Source organism: Oncorhynchus mykiss, chromosome 6, assembly GCF_013265735.2.
Source record: "Oncorhynchus mykiss isolate Arlee chromosome 6, USDA_OmykA_1.1, whole genome shotgun sequence".
Classification (NCBI taxonomy): domain Eukaryota; kingdom Metazoa; phylum Chordata; class Actinopteri; order Salmoniformes; family Salmonidae; genus Oncorhynchus; species Oncorhynchus mykiss.
Window position 1 is genome coordinate 77,984,877 of NC_048570.1, and position 15,038 is coordinate 77,999,914.

At 42.4% G+C, this 15,038-nt stretch overlaps 1 protein-coding gene across 3 annotated transcripts in view; it reads left to right on the forward strand.

Annotated features, from left to right (window-relative positions):
- LOC110526617 (solute carrier family 12 member 4) overlaps positions 1-15,038 on the forward strand; it is a 73,981-nt gene that overhangs the window by 16,710 nt on the left and 42,233 nt on the right. The gene's annotated exons all lie outside the window — the stretch shown is intronic.

Genomic DNA, 15,038 nt, shown 5'->3' on the forward strand with positions numbered 1-15,038 from the left:
ACCGGGGACACTATGCGCAAGGCTGGTGCCATGTACGCCGTCCAAGGAGACGCACTGGCGACCAGATGCGTAGAGCCGGCTTCATGGCACCTGGCTCGATGCCCACTCTAGCCCGGCCGATACGAGGAGCTGGTATGTACCGCACCAGGCTATGCACCCGCACTGGGGACACCGTGCGCTCCACAGCATAACACGGTGCCTGCCCGGTCTCTCTCGCCCCCCGGTAAGCACAGGAAGTTGGCGCAGGTCTCCTATCTTGCTTCGCCATACTCCCTGTGTGCCCCCTCCAAGAAATCTTTGGGGCTGACTCTCGGGCTTCCATCCACGCTGCCGTGCTGCCTCCTCATACCAACACCTCTCCGCCTTCGTTGCCTCCAGCTCTTCTTTGGGGCAGCGATAATCTCCTGGCTGTGCCCAGGGTCCTTTCCCGTCTAGAATCTCCTCCCAAGTCCATTTCTCCAAATAGTTCTGCCTCTCTTGCTGTTGCTGCTGCTGCCTCTCCTGCTGTTGCTGCTTTTCACCACGCCGCTTGGTCCTGTTGTGGTGGGTGGTTCTGTAACGGCTTTCCTCCTGGGAAGGAGAGACGGACCAAAATGCAGCGTGGTTATAGTTCATGTTTTTTAATAGGTAAACTCAACATGAACATAATACAAAACAATAAATGTGGCAAAACCGAAACAGCCCTATCTGGTGCAACAAACACAAAGACAGGAAACAACCACTTACAAAACCCAACACAAAACAGGCTACCTAAATATGGTTCCCAATCAGAGACAATGACTAACACCTGCCTCTGATTGAGAACCATATCAGTCCCAAACACAGAAACAGACAAACTAGACATCCAACATAGAATGCCCACTCAGATCACACCCTGACCAAACAAAACATTGAAACATACAAACCAAACTATGGTCAGGGTGTGACATGGTAAGGAAACAGTTAGTCTGATTAAGTTCATCTGATAAACAATATATCAAACAGAACTGGATCCACAAATTCTTCTACCTCTTCTTTTCCCCAGTGTCATTAAACACAATCTAACATCTTATCAGTCAGTCATTGTTGCTTGTATGATTAGTAACACTGTCCAGACAGTGACTAAGTAGACACATTTCTAACTATGAAATATGAAGTATATTTTCACAATGACTTAGTTGAGCACTTCACCATCCTTTATAAATGTGTAAGGACAAGTCAAATCAAAGTTTATTGGTCACATGCGCCGAATACAGCTGGTGTAGACTACAGTAAAACGCTAACTTACGAGGCCATTCCCAACAATGCAGAGTTAAAAAGTAAGACAAATATTTTCTATATAGAAAAGGAAATAGTAACACAATAAAAACAATAACAAGGCTATATACAAGCAGATCATGGATCAGTTCAAATGAGCTAGACAAACTAACACCAAGTTATTATACAATACACAGTATTACAGTATCAAATCAATTGTAACTTAACTGCCTAAGGCTCTGGTATAGTTGTGTACCCACCTTAGTGTTGGTTGGTACAGTAAGTAGCAGGCTAGCAGCATCTCTGTTGTGGACCCTGGTGTCCGTTGAGAGTCTAACCAGTGTTGACAGCTACTGTAGCTAACTGACTAGTGTTCTTACACACACCCAAATGCTCACTCACATACCACACTCACATTTAGGCATTCTATCTCGCTTGCGTTTGAATCTGTGCTTGCATGTACTCGCACACAGTCTTGTTTTTGTGAACTTTCAGGGACTATTTTATTCCCATTCAAAATCCTACTAACTCTTACCCTTAACCTAACCCTAACCCTAACCTTAAACCCTAAGCCTAACCTTAACCCCAAACCCTAAACCTAACCCTTAAGCCTAAAATAGCATTTGAACAATACATTTTTTATCTTGTTTTCCTACCTTGTCAGAACATTCTGGTGACTTGTCAGGACATTGTGATCCTGCCAACACTTTCTCTCAATCACACACACATTGCCTTTGAACAGCACTAATCAGAATAGCATCTCTGCCAGCTAACCACACGAGGTAGAGCCATAGAGAGGTCTAAGCTGCATGACTTCTATGCTGCTTAATAAAGTCTTAAATGTTCATTTAAGGAGAAGTTTAGCAAAGAGGCTTTCATACCGAATGAGCTAATAGGGTGACAAAGTGTTTTTCATGGATAAGCAGCTTTGGTGAATGCTGACATGTTGAAGTTTTCTTGCTTTCTTTTGCATTATTGGTTATATAAATGGTTAGCCACTGAAAAGTCACAACTCCAGAGTTTAGAGCCCAGATTCACAAAACCTTGTTAAGAAGAAATGTATTCTTAAGTGCACTTTTTTCCTTAAGTTATACTTAATGTGTATTCCTCAATAAAGTTTCTTCCTATGTTTCTTCCTAAGAAAAAAGTTGCGAAGAAATTTGATTCTTGAAAATAATGTTCTTGGATTTCTTCTTGGAAACATTTTAAATTCCAAGATACCTCAACTCAAGCATAAGGGGGCGCTATTAAAAATGTTGGGATGAAAAACATTCCCGTTTAAAACAAGATATTTTGTCACGAAAAGATGCTCGACTATGCATATAATTGACAGCTTTGGATAGAAAACACTCTGACGTTTCCAAAACTGCAAAGATATTGTCTGTGAGTGCAACAGAACTGATGTTACAGGCGAAACCCAGATAAAAATCCAACCAGGAAGTGCCGCATTTTTTTAAACCGCCTCATGCCAATGATTCCTTATATGGCTGTGAATGAGCTACGAATGAGCTTACGTTTTCCAAGTATTCCCCAAGGTGTCTACAGCATTGTGAAGTCTTTTTACGCATTTCCATTGAAGAATAGCCGTAAGGGACCATATATAGCAAGTGGTCACATGGTGTCTCCCGCAGTTCCGTGTCATTCAGACTCTAGTCTAGAGTATAGTTCTGTGTCAGTCAGACTCTAGTCCAGGGTATAGTTCTGTGTCAGTCAGACAAGTGTAGGGTATAGTTCTGTGTCAGTCAGACTAGTCTAGGATGTAGTTCTGTGTCAGTCAGACTAGTCTAGGGTATTGTTCTGTGTCAGTCAGACTTGTCTAGGGTATAGTTTTGTGTCAGTCAGACTCGAGTCCAGGTTTTTGTTCTGTGTCAGTCAGACTCTAGTCTAGGATATAGTTCTGTGTCAGTCAGACTAGTCTAGGGTATAGTTTTGTGTCAGTCAGACTCTAGTCTAGGATATAGTTCTGTGTCCATCAGACCAGTCTAGGATATAGTTCTGTGTCAGTCAGACTCTAGTCTAGGGTATAGTTCTGTGTCAGTCAGACTAGTCTAGGGTGTAGTTCTGTGTCAGTCAGACTCTAGTCTAGGATATTGTTCTGTGTCAGTCAGACTAATCTAGGATATAGTTCTGTGTCAGTCAGAATAGTCTAGGGTATAGTTCTGTGTCAGTCAGACTAGTCTAGAATTTAGTTCTGTGTCAGTCAGACTAGTCTAGGATATAGTTCTGTGTTAGTCAGACTCTAGTCCAGGGTATAGTTCTGTGTCAGTCAGACTAGTCTTGTGTTTAGTTCTGTGTCAGTCAGACTCTAGTCTAGGGTATAGTTCTGTGTCAGTCAGACTAGTCTAGGGTGTAGTTCTGTGTCAGTCAGACTCTAGTCTAGGGTACTGTTCTGTGTCAGTCAGAGTAGTCTAGGGTGTAGTTCTGTGTCAGTCAGACTCTAGTCTAGGGTACTGTTCTGTGTCAGTCAGAGTAGTCTAGGGTATAGTTCTGTGTCAGTCAGACTAGTCTAGGGTGTAGTTCTGTGTCAGTCAGACTCTAGTCTAGGGTATTGTTCTGTGTCAGTCAGACTAGTCTAGGGTATAGTTCTGTGTCAGTCAGACTAGTCTAGGATTTAGTTCTGTGTCAGTCAGACTAGTCTAGGGTATAGTTCTATGTCAGTCAGACTCTAGTCTAGGGTATAATTCTGTGTCAATCAGTCTAGTCTAGGGTTTAGTTCTGTGTCAGTCAGACTAGTCTAGGGTTTAGTTCTGTGTCCATCAGACCAGTCTAGGATATAGTTCCGTGTCATTCAGACTAGTCTAGGCTATAGTTCTGTGTCAGTCAGACTAGTCTAGGGTATAGTTCTGTGTCAGTCAGACTAGTCTAGGGTATAGTTCTGTGTCAGTCAGACTCTAGTCTAGGATATAGTTCTGTGTCCATCAGACCAGTCTAGGATATAGTTCTGTGTCAGTCAGACTCTAGTCTAGGGTATAGTTCTGTGTCAGTCAGACTAGTCTAGGGTGTAGTTCTGTGTCAGTCAGACTCTAGTCTAGGGTATTTTTCTGTGTCAGTCAGACTAATCTAGGATATAGTTCTGTCAGTCAGACTAGTCTAGGGTATAGTTCTGTGTCAGTCAGACTAGTCTAGGATTTAGTTCTGTGTCAGTCAGACTAGTCTAGGATATAGTTCTGTGTCAGTCAGACTCTAGTCTAGGGAATAGTTCTGTGTCAGTCAAACTAGTCTAGGGTTTAGTTCTGTGTCAGTCAGACTAGTCTAGGGTTTAGTTCTGTGTCCATCAGACCAGTCTAGGATATAGTTCCGTGTCATTCAGACTAGTCTAGGCTATAGTTCTGTGTCAGTCAGACTAGTCTAGGGTATAGTTCTGTGTCAGTCAGACTAGTCTAGGGTATAGTTCTGTGTCAGTCTGACTAGTCTAGGATATAGTTCTGTGTCAGTCAGACTCTAGTCTAGGGTATAGTTCTGTGTCATTCAGACTAGTCTAGGGTAAAGTTCTGTGTCAGTCAGACTCTAGTCTAGGGTACAGTTCTGTGTCTGTCAGACTAGTCTAGGGTATTTTTCTGTGTCAGTCAGACTAATCTAGGATATAGTTCTGTCAGTCAGACTAGTCTAGGGTATAGTTCTGTGTCAGTCAGACTAGTCTAGGATTTAGTTCTGTGTCAGTCAGACTAGTCTAGGATATAGTTCTGTGTCAGTCAGACTCTAGTCTAGGGAATAGTTCTGTGTCAGTCAAACTAGTCTAGGGTTTAGTTCTGTGTCAGTCAGACTCTAGTCCAGGGTATAGTTCTGTGTCAGTCAGACTAGTCTTGTGTTTAGTTCTGTGTCAGTCAGACTCTAGTCTAGGGTATAATTCTGTGTCAGTCAGACTAGTCTAGGGTGTAGTTCTCTATCAGTCAGACTCTAGTCTAGGGTATTGTTCTGTGTCAGTCAGAGTAGTCTAGGGTATAGTTCTGTGTCAGTCAGACTAGTTTAGGATATAGTTCTGTGTCAGTCAGATTCTAGTCTAGGGTATAGTTCTGTGTCAGTCAGACTAGTCTAGGGTGTAGTTCTGTGTCAGTCAGACTCTAGTCTAGGGTATTGTTCTGTTTCAGTCAGACTAGTCTAGGGAATAGTTCTGTGTCAGTCAGACTAGTCTAGGATTTAGTTCTGTGTCAGTCAGACTAGTCTAGGGTATAGTTCTGTGTCAGTCAGACTCTAGTCTAGGGTATAATTCTGTGTCAATCAGTCTAGTCTAGGGTTTAGTTCTGTGTCAGTCAGACTAGTCTAGGGTTTAGTTCTGTGTCCATCAGACCAGTCTAGGATATAGTTCCGTGTCATTCAGACTAGTCTAGGCTATAGTTCTGTGTCAGTCAGACTACTCTAGGGTATAGTTCTGTGTCAGTCAGACTAGTCTAGGGTATAGTTCTGTGTCAGTCTGACTAGTCTAGGATATAGTTCTGTGTCAGTCAGACTCTAGTCTAGGGTATAGTTCTGTGTCATTCAGACTAGTCTAGGGTAAAGTTCTGTGTCAGTCAGACTCTAGTCTAGGGTACAGTTCTGTGTCTGTCAGACTAGTCTAGGATGTAGTTCTGTGTCAGTCAGACTCTAGTCCAGGGTATAGTTCTGTGTCAGTCAGACTCTAGTCTAGGGTATAGTTCTGTGTCAGTCAGACTCTAGTCCAGGGTATAGTTCTGTGTCAGTCAGACAAGTGTAGGGTATAGTTATGTGTCAGTCAGACTAGTCTAGGATGTAGTTCTGTGTCAGTCAGACTCTAGTCTAGGGTACAGTTCTGTGTCAGTCAGACTAGTCTAGCATGTAGTTCTGTGTCAGTCAGACTCCAGTCTAGGGTACAGTTCTGTGTCAGTCAGACAAGTGTAGGGTATTGTTCTGTGTCAGTCAGACTAGTCTAGGGTAAAGTTCTGTGTCAGTCAGACTCTAGTCTAGGGTACAGTTCTGTGTCAGTCAGACTAGTCTAGGATGTAGTTCTGTGTCAGTCAGACTCTAGTCTAGGGTATAGTTCTGTGTCAGTCAGACTCTAGTCTAGGGTATAGTTCTGTGTCAGTCAGACTAGTCTAGGATGTAGTTCTGTGTCAGTCAGACTTTAGTCTAGGGTATAGTTCTGTGTCAGTCAGACTCTAGTCCAGGGTATTGTTCTGTGTCAGTCAGACTCTAGTCTAGGGTATAGTTATGGGTCAGTCAGACTCTAGTCTAGGCTATAGTTCATTGTCAGTCAGACTAGTCTAGGATGTAGTTCTGTGTCCGTCAGACTCTAGTCCAGGGTATAGTTCTGTGTCAGTCAGACTAGTCTAGTGTTTAGTTATGTGTCAGTCAGACTAGTCTAGGGTGTAGTTCTGTGTCAGTCAGACTCTAGTCTAGGGTATTGTTCTGTGTCAGTCAGACTCTAGTCTAGGGTATAGTTCTGTGTCAGTCAGACAAGTGTAGGGTATTGTTCTGTGTCAGTCAGACTAGTCTAGGGTATAGTTCTGTGTCAGTCAGACTAGTCTAGGGTATTTTTCTGTGTCAGTGAGACTCTAGTCTAGGGTACAGTTCTGTGTCAGTCAGACTAGTCTAGGATGTAGTTCTGTGTCAGTCAGACTTCAGTCTAGGGTACAGTTCTGTGTCAGTCAGACAAGTGTAGGGTATTGTTCTTTGTCAGTCAGACTAGTCTAGGGTATAGTTCTGTGTCAGTCAGACTAGTCTAGGGTAAAGTTCTGTGTCAGTCAGACTGTAGTCTGGGGTACAGTTCTGTGTCAGTCAGACTAGTCTAGGATGCAGTTCTGTGTCAGTCAGACTCTAGTCTAGGGTATAGTTCTGTGTCAGTCAGACTCTAGTCTAGGGTATAGTTCTGTGTCAGTCAGACTAGTCTAGGATGTAGTTCTGTGTCAGTCAGACTCTAGTCTAGGGTATAGTTCTGTGTCAGTCAGACTCTAGTCCAGGGTATTGTTCTGTGTCAGTCAGACTAGTCTAGGATGTAGTTCTGTGTCCGTCAGACTCTAGTCCAGGGTATAGTTCTGTGTCAGTCAGACTAGTCTAGTGTTTAGTTCTGTGTCAGTCAGACTAGTCTAGGGTGTAGTTCTGTGTCAGTCAGACTCTAGTCTAGGGTATTGTTCTGTGTCAGTCAGACTCTAGTCTAGGGTATAGTTCTGTGTCAGTCAGACAAGTGTAGGGTATTGTTCTGTGTCAGTCAGACTAGTCTAGGGTATAGTTCTGTGTCAGTCAGACTAGTCTAGGGTATTGTTCTGTGTCAGTCCGACTCTGGTCCAGGGTATTGTTCTGTGTCAGAGTCTGACTGACACAGAACTATACCCTAGACTAGAGTCTGACTGACACAGAACTACACCATAGACACACAGTCTATGGTGTAGTTCTGTGTCAGTCAGACTCTAGTCTAGGGTATAGTTGTGTGTCAGTCAGACTCTAGTCTAGGGTATAGTTCTGTGTCAGTCAGACTCTAGTCTAGGGTATAGTTCTGTGTCAGTCAGACTATTCTAGGGTATTGTTCTGTGTCAGTCAGACTCTAGTCTAGGGTATAGTTCTGTGTCAGTCAGACTAATCTAGGGTATAGTTCTGTGTCAGTCAGACTAGTCTAGGATTTAGTTCTGTGTCAGTCAGACTCTAGTCTAGGGTATAGTTCTGTGTCAGTCAGACAAGTCTAGGATGTAGTTCTGTGTCAGTCAGACTAGTCTAGGGTATAGTTCTGTGTCAGTCAGACTGTAGTCTAGGGTATAATTCTGTGTCAGTCAGACTAGTCTAGGGTTTAGTTCTGTGTCAGACTAGTCTAGGATATAGTTCTGTGTCAGTCAGACTCTAGTCTAGGGAATAGTTCTGTGTCAGTCAGACTACTCTAGGGTTTAGTTCTGTGTCAGTCAGAATCTAGTCCAGGGTATAGTTCTGTGTCAGTCAGACTAGTCTTGTGTTTAGTTCTGTGTCAGTCAGACTCTAGTCTAGGGTATAGTTCTGTGTCAGTCAGACTAGTCTAGGGTGTAGTTCTGTGTCAGTCAGACTCTAGTCTAGGGTATAGTTCTGTGTCAATCAGACTAGTCTATGGTGTAGTTCTGTGTCAGTCAGACTAGTCTAGGGTGTTGTTCTGGCTCAGTCAGTCTCTAGTCTATGGTATAGTTCTGTGTCAGTCAGACTAGTCTAGGGTATAGTTCTTTGTCAGTCAGACTAGTCTAGGATATAGTTCTGTGTCAGTCAGACTCTAGTCTAGGGTATAGTTCTGTGTCAGTCAGACTAGTCTAGGGTAAAGTTCTGTGTCAGTCAGACTCTAGTCTAGGGTACAGTTCTGTGTCAGTCAGACTAGTCTAGGATGTAGTTCTGTGTCAGTCAGACTCTAGTCTAGGGTAATGTTCTGTGTCAGTCAGACTAGTCTAGGATGTAGTTCTGTGTCAGTCAGACTCTAGTCCAGGGTATTGTTCTGTGTCAGTCAGACTCTAGTCTAGGGTATAGTTATGGGTCAGTCAGACTCTAGTCTAGGGTATAGTTCTGTTCCAGTCAGACTCTAGCCCAGGGTATAGTTCTGTGTCAGTGAGTCTCTAGTCTAGGGTATAGTTCTGTGTCAGTCAGACTAGTCTAGGATGTAGTTCTGTGTCCGTCAGACCAGTCTAGGATATAGTTCTGTGTCAGTCAGACTCTAGTCTAGGGTATAGTTATGGGTCAGTCAGATTCTAGTCTAGGGTTTAGTTCTGTGTCAGTCCGACTCTAGTCCAGGGTATAGTTCTGTGTCAGTGAGTCTCTAGTCTATGGTGTAGTTCTGTGTCAGTCAGACTCTAGTCTATGGTGTAGTTCTGTGTCAGTCAGACTAGTCTAGGGTATAATTCTGTGTCATTCAGACTCTAGTCTAGGGTATAGTTCTGTGTCAGTCAGACTCTAGTCTAGGGTATAGTTCTGTTTCAGTCAGACTTGTCTAGGGTATAGTTCTGTGTCAGTCAGACTCTAGTCTAGGGTATAGTTCTGTTTCAGTCAGACTAGTCTAGGGTATAGTTCTGTGTCAGTCAGACTCTAGTCTAGGGTATTGGTTCATTGTATATTTAAATCCAGGGGAAGAGTGTATTTTAGAGAACTCCTTATCTATCAGGGAGAAGATAATCAAGCAGATACAGCCTGTGTTTCCATTAGGTGGACTTCACCGCTCTTCTATTGATTGTTTATGGATTGACTGTTAAATAACAGGTCAGGAATACTTTTGTCTTAGTGGTTGTTTTTACGGTGGCAACACAGCAGCACTGATCATAGGCCTTTACAGAAATAGACACAACCTCAATTAATGCCCCACCCTAGTGCTTACTAGACCATTTCAACTTTCCTTTTCCTGTTTCCTTTGTTTGAATGGGACCATATTAAAAATATGACAACCGAATGTGTGATAATTTTGCTGGTGTGTTTGAAGCTTAAAATTAATCTGCAAATATGGTATTTGTTAATATCTTGGCTAATAGTCTCTGCTTTGTATTAAATGTAAAAAAGACAAAGAAAGAAGCTGATGGAACTAGAAACAGAGTAAAGAATGATATGATCTTCCAAAATTCATTCTGCAGATTTAAGTTGGCCTGTAACTTCACTACACCAGTGATATGTTGACACTTCCAGTAATAGGCCTAGTTCAACGACCTCTTCAGTCAAGCACATATGAAACAACTTCATTATATGTCTGGATAGCTTTAGGAACTTGGGTAGTCATGTTATTTCTCTCTGTAAAAAGCTAAAGTGAGTGCTGCCAGTAATGTGCTGACTTGTCTAATAGTGACAAGGCGTTCAGACAGAGGTGACTGTTCAGTACAGCAGGAGGAGGCGGGAAGCTCGGCAGGGTTGGCAGTCTGTCTCACTTTGTTGGCAGTCGTTTGATCTTGTGGCTCAGAGGCATTTTTGTGGAGGCACCGTTTGTTCGTTGACTTGTTGGGACCTGTCGTTGTAAATCCCTGTGTGCTGTTCTTTTCAGCGCAGCTCTCTGTGAGTCATTCATAACAGTTCTGTTCATCTTTAATCTGTTTTAATTAGACATCAAACGTCAGGTCAGGAGAACCCCCTCCGGACCATTCAACTTTACGAACGCCACCCGGTCCCCATACCCTCCATCCTTTTATTAATAGACCGACATGAGGAGGGTGTTGTGGTAGAGAGAGAGAGAGAGAGAGAGAGACATTTGGAAACATATAAGCGAACAGTACAGACAGAGATAAAGGATTATATGTTGTTTTACAAGTTCAGCATCCTTCGGTCATTGTTTAGAACTGACGCTATGATGGCATGCACATTGCAATGTAAACACAAACACAGTGACATCCTTCCTGTATTACAATGTTCTCACATGGCACTAGCAGCAAACTGACACTAGAGGACAGTATTTTAATTGATTTGATCTTGTCTCTTTCCCTGCCCCTTTTCAATGACATCATACTAGTGGGTGAGGGTTAGGTCTTTACACACTTATTCCCATCTAATCTCAGAAAGGGTATGAGGAGTTGACTCCCTCATCATTAGTGCTTAAGTGGGACATATTTTCTAAATGTTTCACAGCATAGCATTTTGAGTTGCCATTATGCGTTGTTAGCATCCAATGACAAGCCCGTCATGGCCCATAGTACAGTTTTTAACAATCAATTTGGCACTAATTTCAGAACCTTGTGGTCCTTTTTCAAAACTCTAGACATGAAACTCAAAACGGTCATCACTTGTAACACAGGCTGTCCAATGTTCAAAACATTGTATTGTGCATTCATATCTTTAAAGAAACCTTGCACTTGCAGAATCATTGTTTCAAATAACTAATTTATCATGAACTACCATAGGAACATTCATTTAGATCACCCACACACAAGATACCGATCGTTTCACTGTGTAGTTGTTCGTACAATCATTAAATATTGTAGTACAAAATATGTGACACATGCTTTATTATGCTACTACACGTAAATACATCACTGTAAAAGGACTATTAGAGAGAATACTACAGACACAGTGGAATCATTGAACAAAACTTTAAATTTATTGATGAAATGCAATAAAATCAAAACAGGTTTCTTTGAATCAAAGCAAAAATAATTAGCTACAAAAAAATAAAAAACAGTTAAAGGTCAACTGCTGGTTCCTCACCTGGCTTACTGTAAAACATCACTGCAGTGTTCCTCACCTGGCTTACTGTAAAACATCACTGTAGTGTTCCTCACCTGGCTTACTGTAAAACATCACTGCAGTGTTCCTCACCTGGCTTACTGTAAAACATCACTGCAGTGTTCCTCACCTGGCTTACTGTAAAACATCACTGCAGTGTTCCTCACCTGGCTTACTGTAAAACATCACTGCAGTGTTCCTCACCTGACTTACTGTAAAACATCACTGCAGTGTTCCTCACCTGGCTTACTGTAAAACATCACTGCAGTGTTCCTCACCTGGCTTACTGTAAAACATCACTGTAGTGTTCCTCACCTGGCTTACTGTAAAACATCACTGCAGTGTTCCTCACCTGGCTTACTGTAAAACATCACTGCAGTGTTCCTCACCTGGCTTACTGTAAAACATCACTGCAGTGTTCCTCACCTGGCTTACTGTAAAACATCACTGCAGTGTTCCTCACCTGACTTACTGTAAAACATCACTGCAGTGTTCCTCACCTGGCTTACTGTAAAACATCACTGCAGTGTTCCTCACCTGACTTACTGTAAAACATCACTGCAGTGTTCCTCACCTGACTTACTGTAAAACATCACTGCAGTGTTCCTCACCTGGCTTACTGTAAAACATCACTGCAGTGTTCCTCACCTGGCTTACTCTAAAACATCACTGCAGTGTTCCTCACCTGGCTTACTGTAAAACATCACTGCAGTGTTCCTCACCTGACTTACTGTAAAACATCACTGCAGTGTTCCTCACCTGACTTACTGTAAAACATCACTGCAGTGTTCCTCACCTGACTTACTGTAAAACATCACTGCAGTGTTCCTCACCTGACTTACTGTAAAACATCATTGCAGTGTTCCTCACCTGCCTTACTGTAAATAGCAAAACAAAGGCTTGATTACTGTACTTCTATATTTCCATCAACCCTGTCTTGTGGATTTGGCCACAGGTTCTCATCCACATCACAATGGATGTTTTCATTAGCCAAACATCTTGGGAAGAATCTTCGGGCATGGCGAGTCCAGGCCTGACACTGGTCTGCCGTGATGTCATTGTATGCGTCATCCATGGCCTGGAGAAGGGTGGCTTGTTCGTGAGGGCGCCTATCATATACCTTCCACCTCCATGTGGAGAAAAAATCCTCAATCGGGTTAAGGAAAGGAGAGTATGGGGGTAAGCACAGGGTGGTAAATTGTGGATGGGCCTGAAACCATGCTTGCACTATTTGAGCATGGTGGAACCTGACATTATCCCACACAATGACATACAGTGCCTTGCGAAAGTATTCGGCCCCCTTGAACTTTGCGACCTTTTGCCACATTTCAGGCTTCAAACATAAAGATATAAAACTGTATTTTTTTGTGAAGAATCAACAACAAGTGGGACAAAATCATGAAGTGGAACGACATTTATTGGATATTTCAAACTTTTTTAACAAATCAAAAACTGAAAAATTGGGCGTGCAAAATTATTCAGCCCCTTTACTTTCAGTGCAGCAAACTCTCTCCAGAAGTTCAGTGAGGATCTCTGAATGATCCAATGTTGACCTAAATGACTAATGATGATAAATACAATCCACCTGTGTGTAATCAAGTCTCCGTATAAATGCACCTGCACTGTGATAGTCTCAGAGGTCCATTAAAAGCGCAGAGAGCATCATGAAGAAAAAGGAACACACCAGGCAGGACCGAGATACTGTTGTGAGGAAGTGTAAAGCCGGATTTGGATACAAAAATATTTCCCAAGCTTTAAACATCCCAAGGAGCACTGTGCAAGCGATAATATTGAAATGGAAGGAGTATCAGACCACTGCAAATCTACCAAGACCTGGCCGTCCCTCTAAACTTTCAGCTCATACAAGGAGAAGACTGATCAGAGATGCAGCCAAGAGGCCCATGATCACTCTGGATGAACTGCAGAGATCTACAGCTGAGGTGGGAGACTCTGTCCATAGGACAACAATCAGTCGTATATTGCACAAATCTGGCCTTTATGGAAGAGTGGCAAAAAGAAAGCCATTTCTTAAAGATATCCATAAAAAGTGTAGTTTAAAGTTTGCCACAAGCCACCTGGGAGACACACCAAACATGTGGAAGAAGGTGCTCTGGTCAGATGAAACCAAAATTGAACTTTTTGGCAACAATGCAAAACGTTATGTTTGGCGTAAAAGCAACACAGCTGAACACAGCTGAACACACCATCCCCACTGTCAAACATGGTGGTGGCAGCATCATGGTTTGGGCCTGCTTTTCTTCAGCAGGGACAGGGAAGATGGTTAAAATTGATGGGAAGATGGATGGAGCCAAATACAGGACCATTCTGGAAGAAAACCTGATGGAGTCTGCAAAAGACCTGAGACTGGGACGGATATTTGTCTTCCAACAAGACAATGATCCGAAACATAAAGCAAAATCTACAATGGAATGGTTCAAAAATAAACATATCCAGGTGTTAGAATGGCCAAGTCAAAGTCCAGACCTGAATCCAATCGAGAATCTGTGGAAAGAACTGAAAACTGCTGTTCACAAATGCTCTCCATCCAACTCGAGCTGTTTTGCAAGGAGGAATGGGAAAACATTTCAGTCTCTCGATGTGCAAAACTGATAGAGACATACCCCAAGCGACTTACAGCTGTAATCGCAGCAAAAGGTGGCGCTACAAAGTATTAACTTAAGGGGGCTGAATAATTTTGCACGCCCAATTTTTCAGTTTTTGATTTGTTAAAAAAGTTTGAAATATCCAATAAATGTCGTTCCACTTCATGATTGTGTCCCACTTGTTGTTGATTATTCACAAAAAAATATAGTTTTATATCTTTATGTTTGAAGCCTGAAATGTGGCAAAAGGTCGCAAAGTTCAAGGGGGCCGAATACTTTCGCAAGGCACTGTAGCTCATCAAAGACGGTTACATTCGAACAGCGAATCATGTGGCTGCCTGCAACTCAATATATAGAGTATATAGAGTAGAGAGCTTTAGATGTTGTTCGGCCAAACATTAGAACGGGCAAGATGCGTAATCTAAGCAACTTTGACCGTGGTATGATTGTTGATGCCACACATGGTGATTCCAGCATCTCAGAAACAGCTGCCTTCCTGGGATTTTTATGCACTACAGTCTCTAGAGTTTACAGAGAATGGTACGATAAACAAAACACATTCAGTGAGCGGAATTTCTGTGGGCAAAACCACCTTGTTAATGAGAGAGGTCAGGGGAGAATGTCCAGACTCATTCAAGCTAACAGAAAGGCCACAAACGCTCAAATAACAGCTGTTCAAAACAGTGGTGTGAAGAAAGGGCATCTCTTAACATACAACACCGTGAATAATTCAGGCTGTTGTGGAGGCAAAAGTACTAGATAGGTGTACCTAATAAAGTGGCCGGTGAGTGTATAAGTAATGTCAAATCTGAAAACATGGTCTGGGAAAGTGGTACATGGGACCATAGAAACAGTGTCTGATAAAGAATGATGATGAAATATTACATCCATAGATAATGTAGTCCAATTGGTTCATGTTCCACGGTAATTGGTGTCAATGGATCTCGTTATCCTGAAACCTTCATGATCTATATATCGTTTGTCAGTTTCCGTAAAACTATGCATTATGAGTAACGCAACAGTCACTTATCATTTTGAGCAGTTGTATCAATTGATAGTTAGATCATTGTAATGAAATGAATAGACAGTCATCTCAGATGTAATGTGTGCATT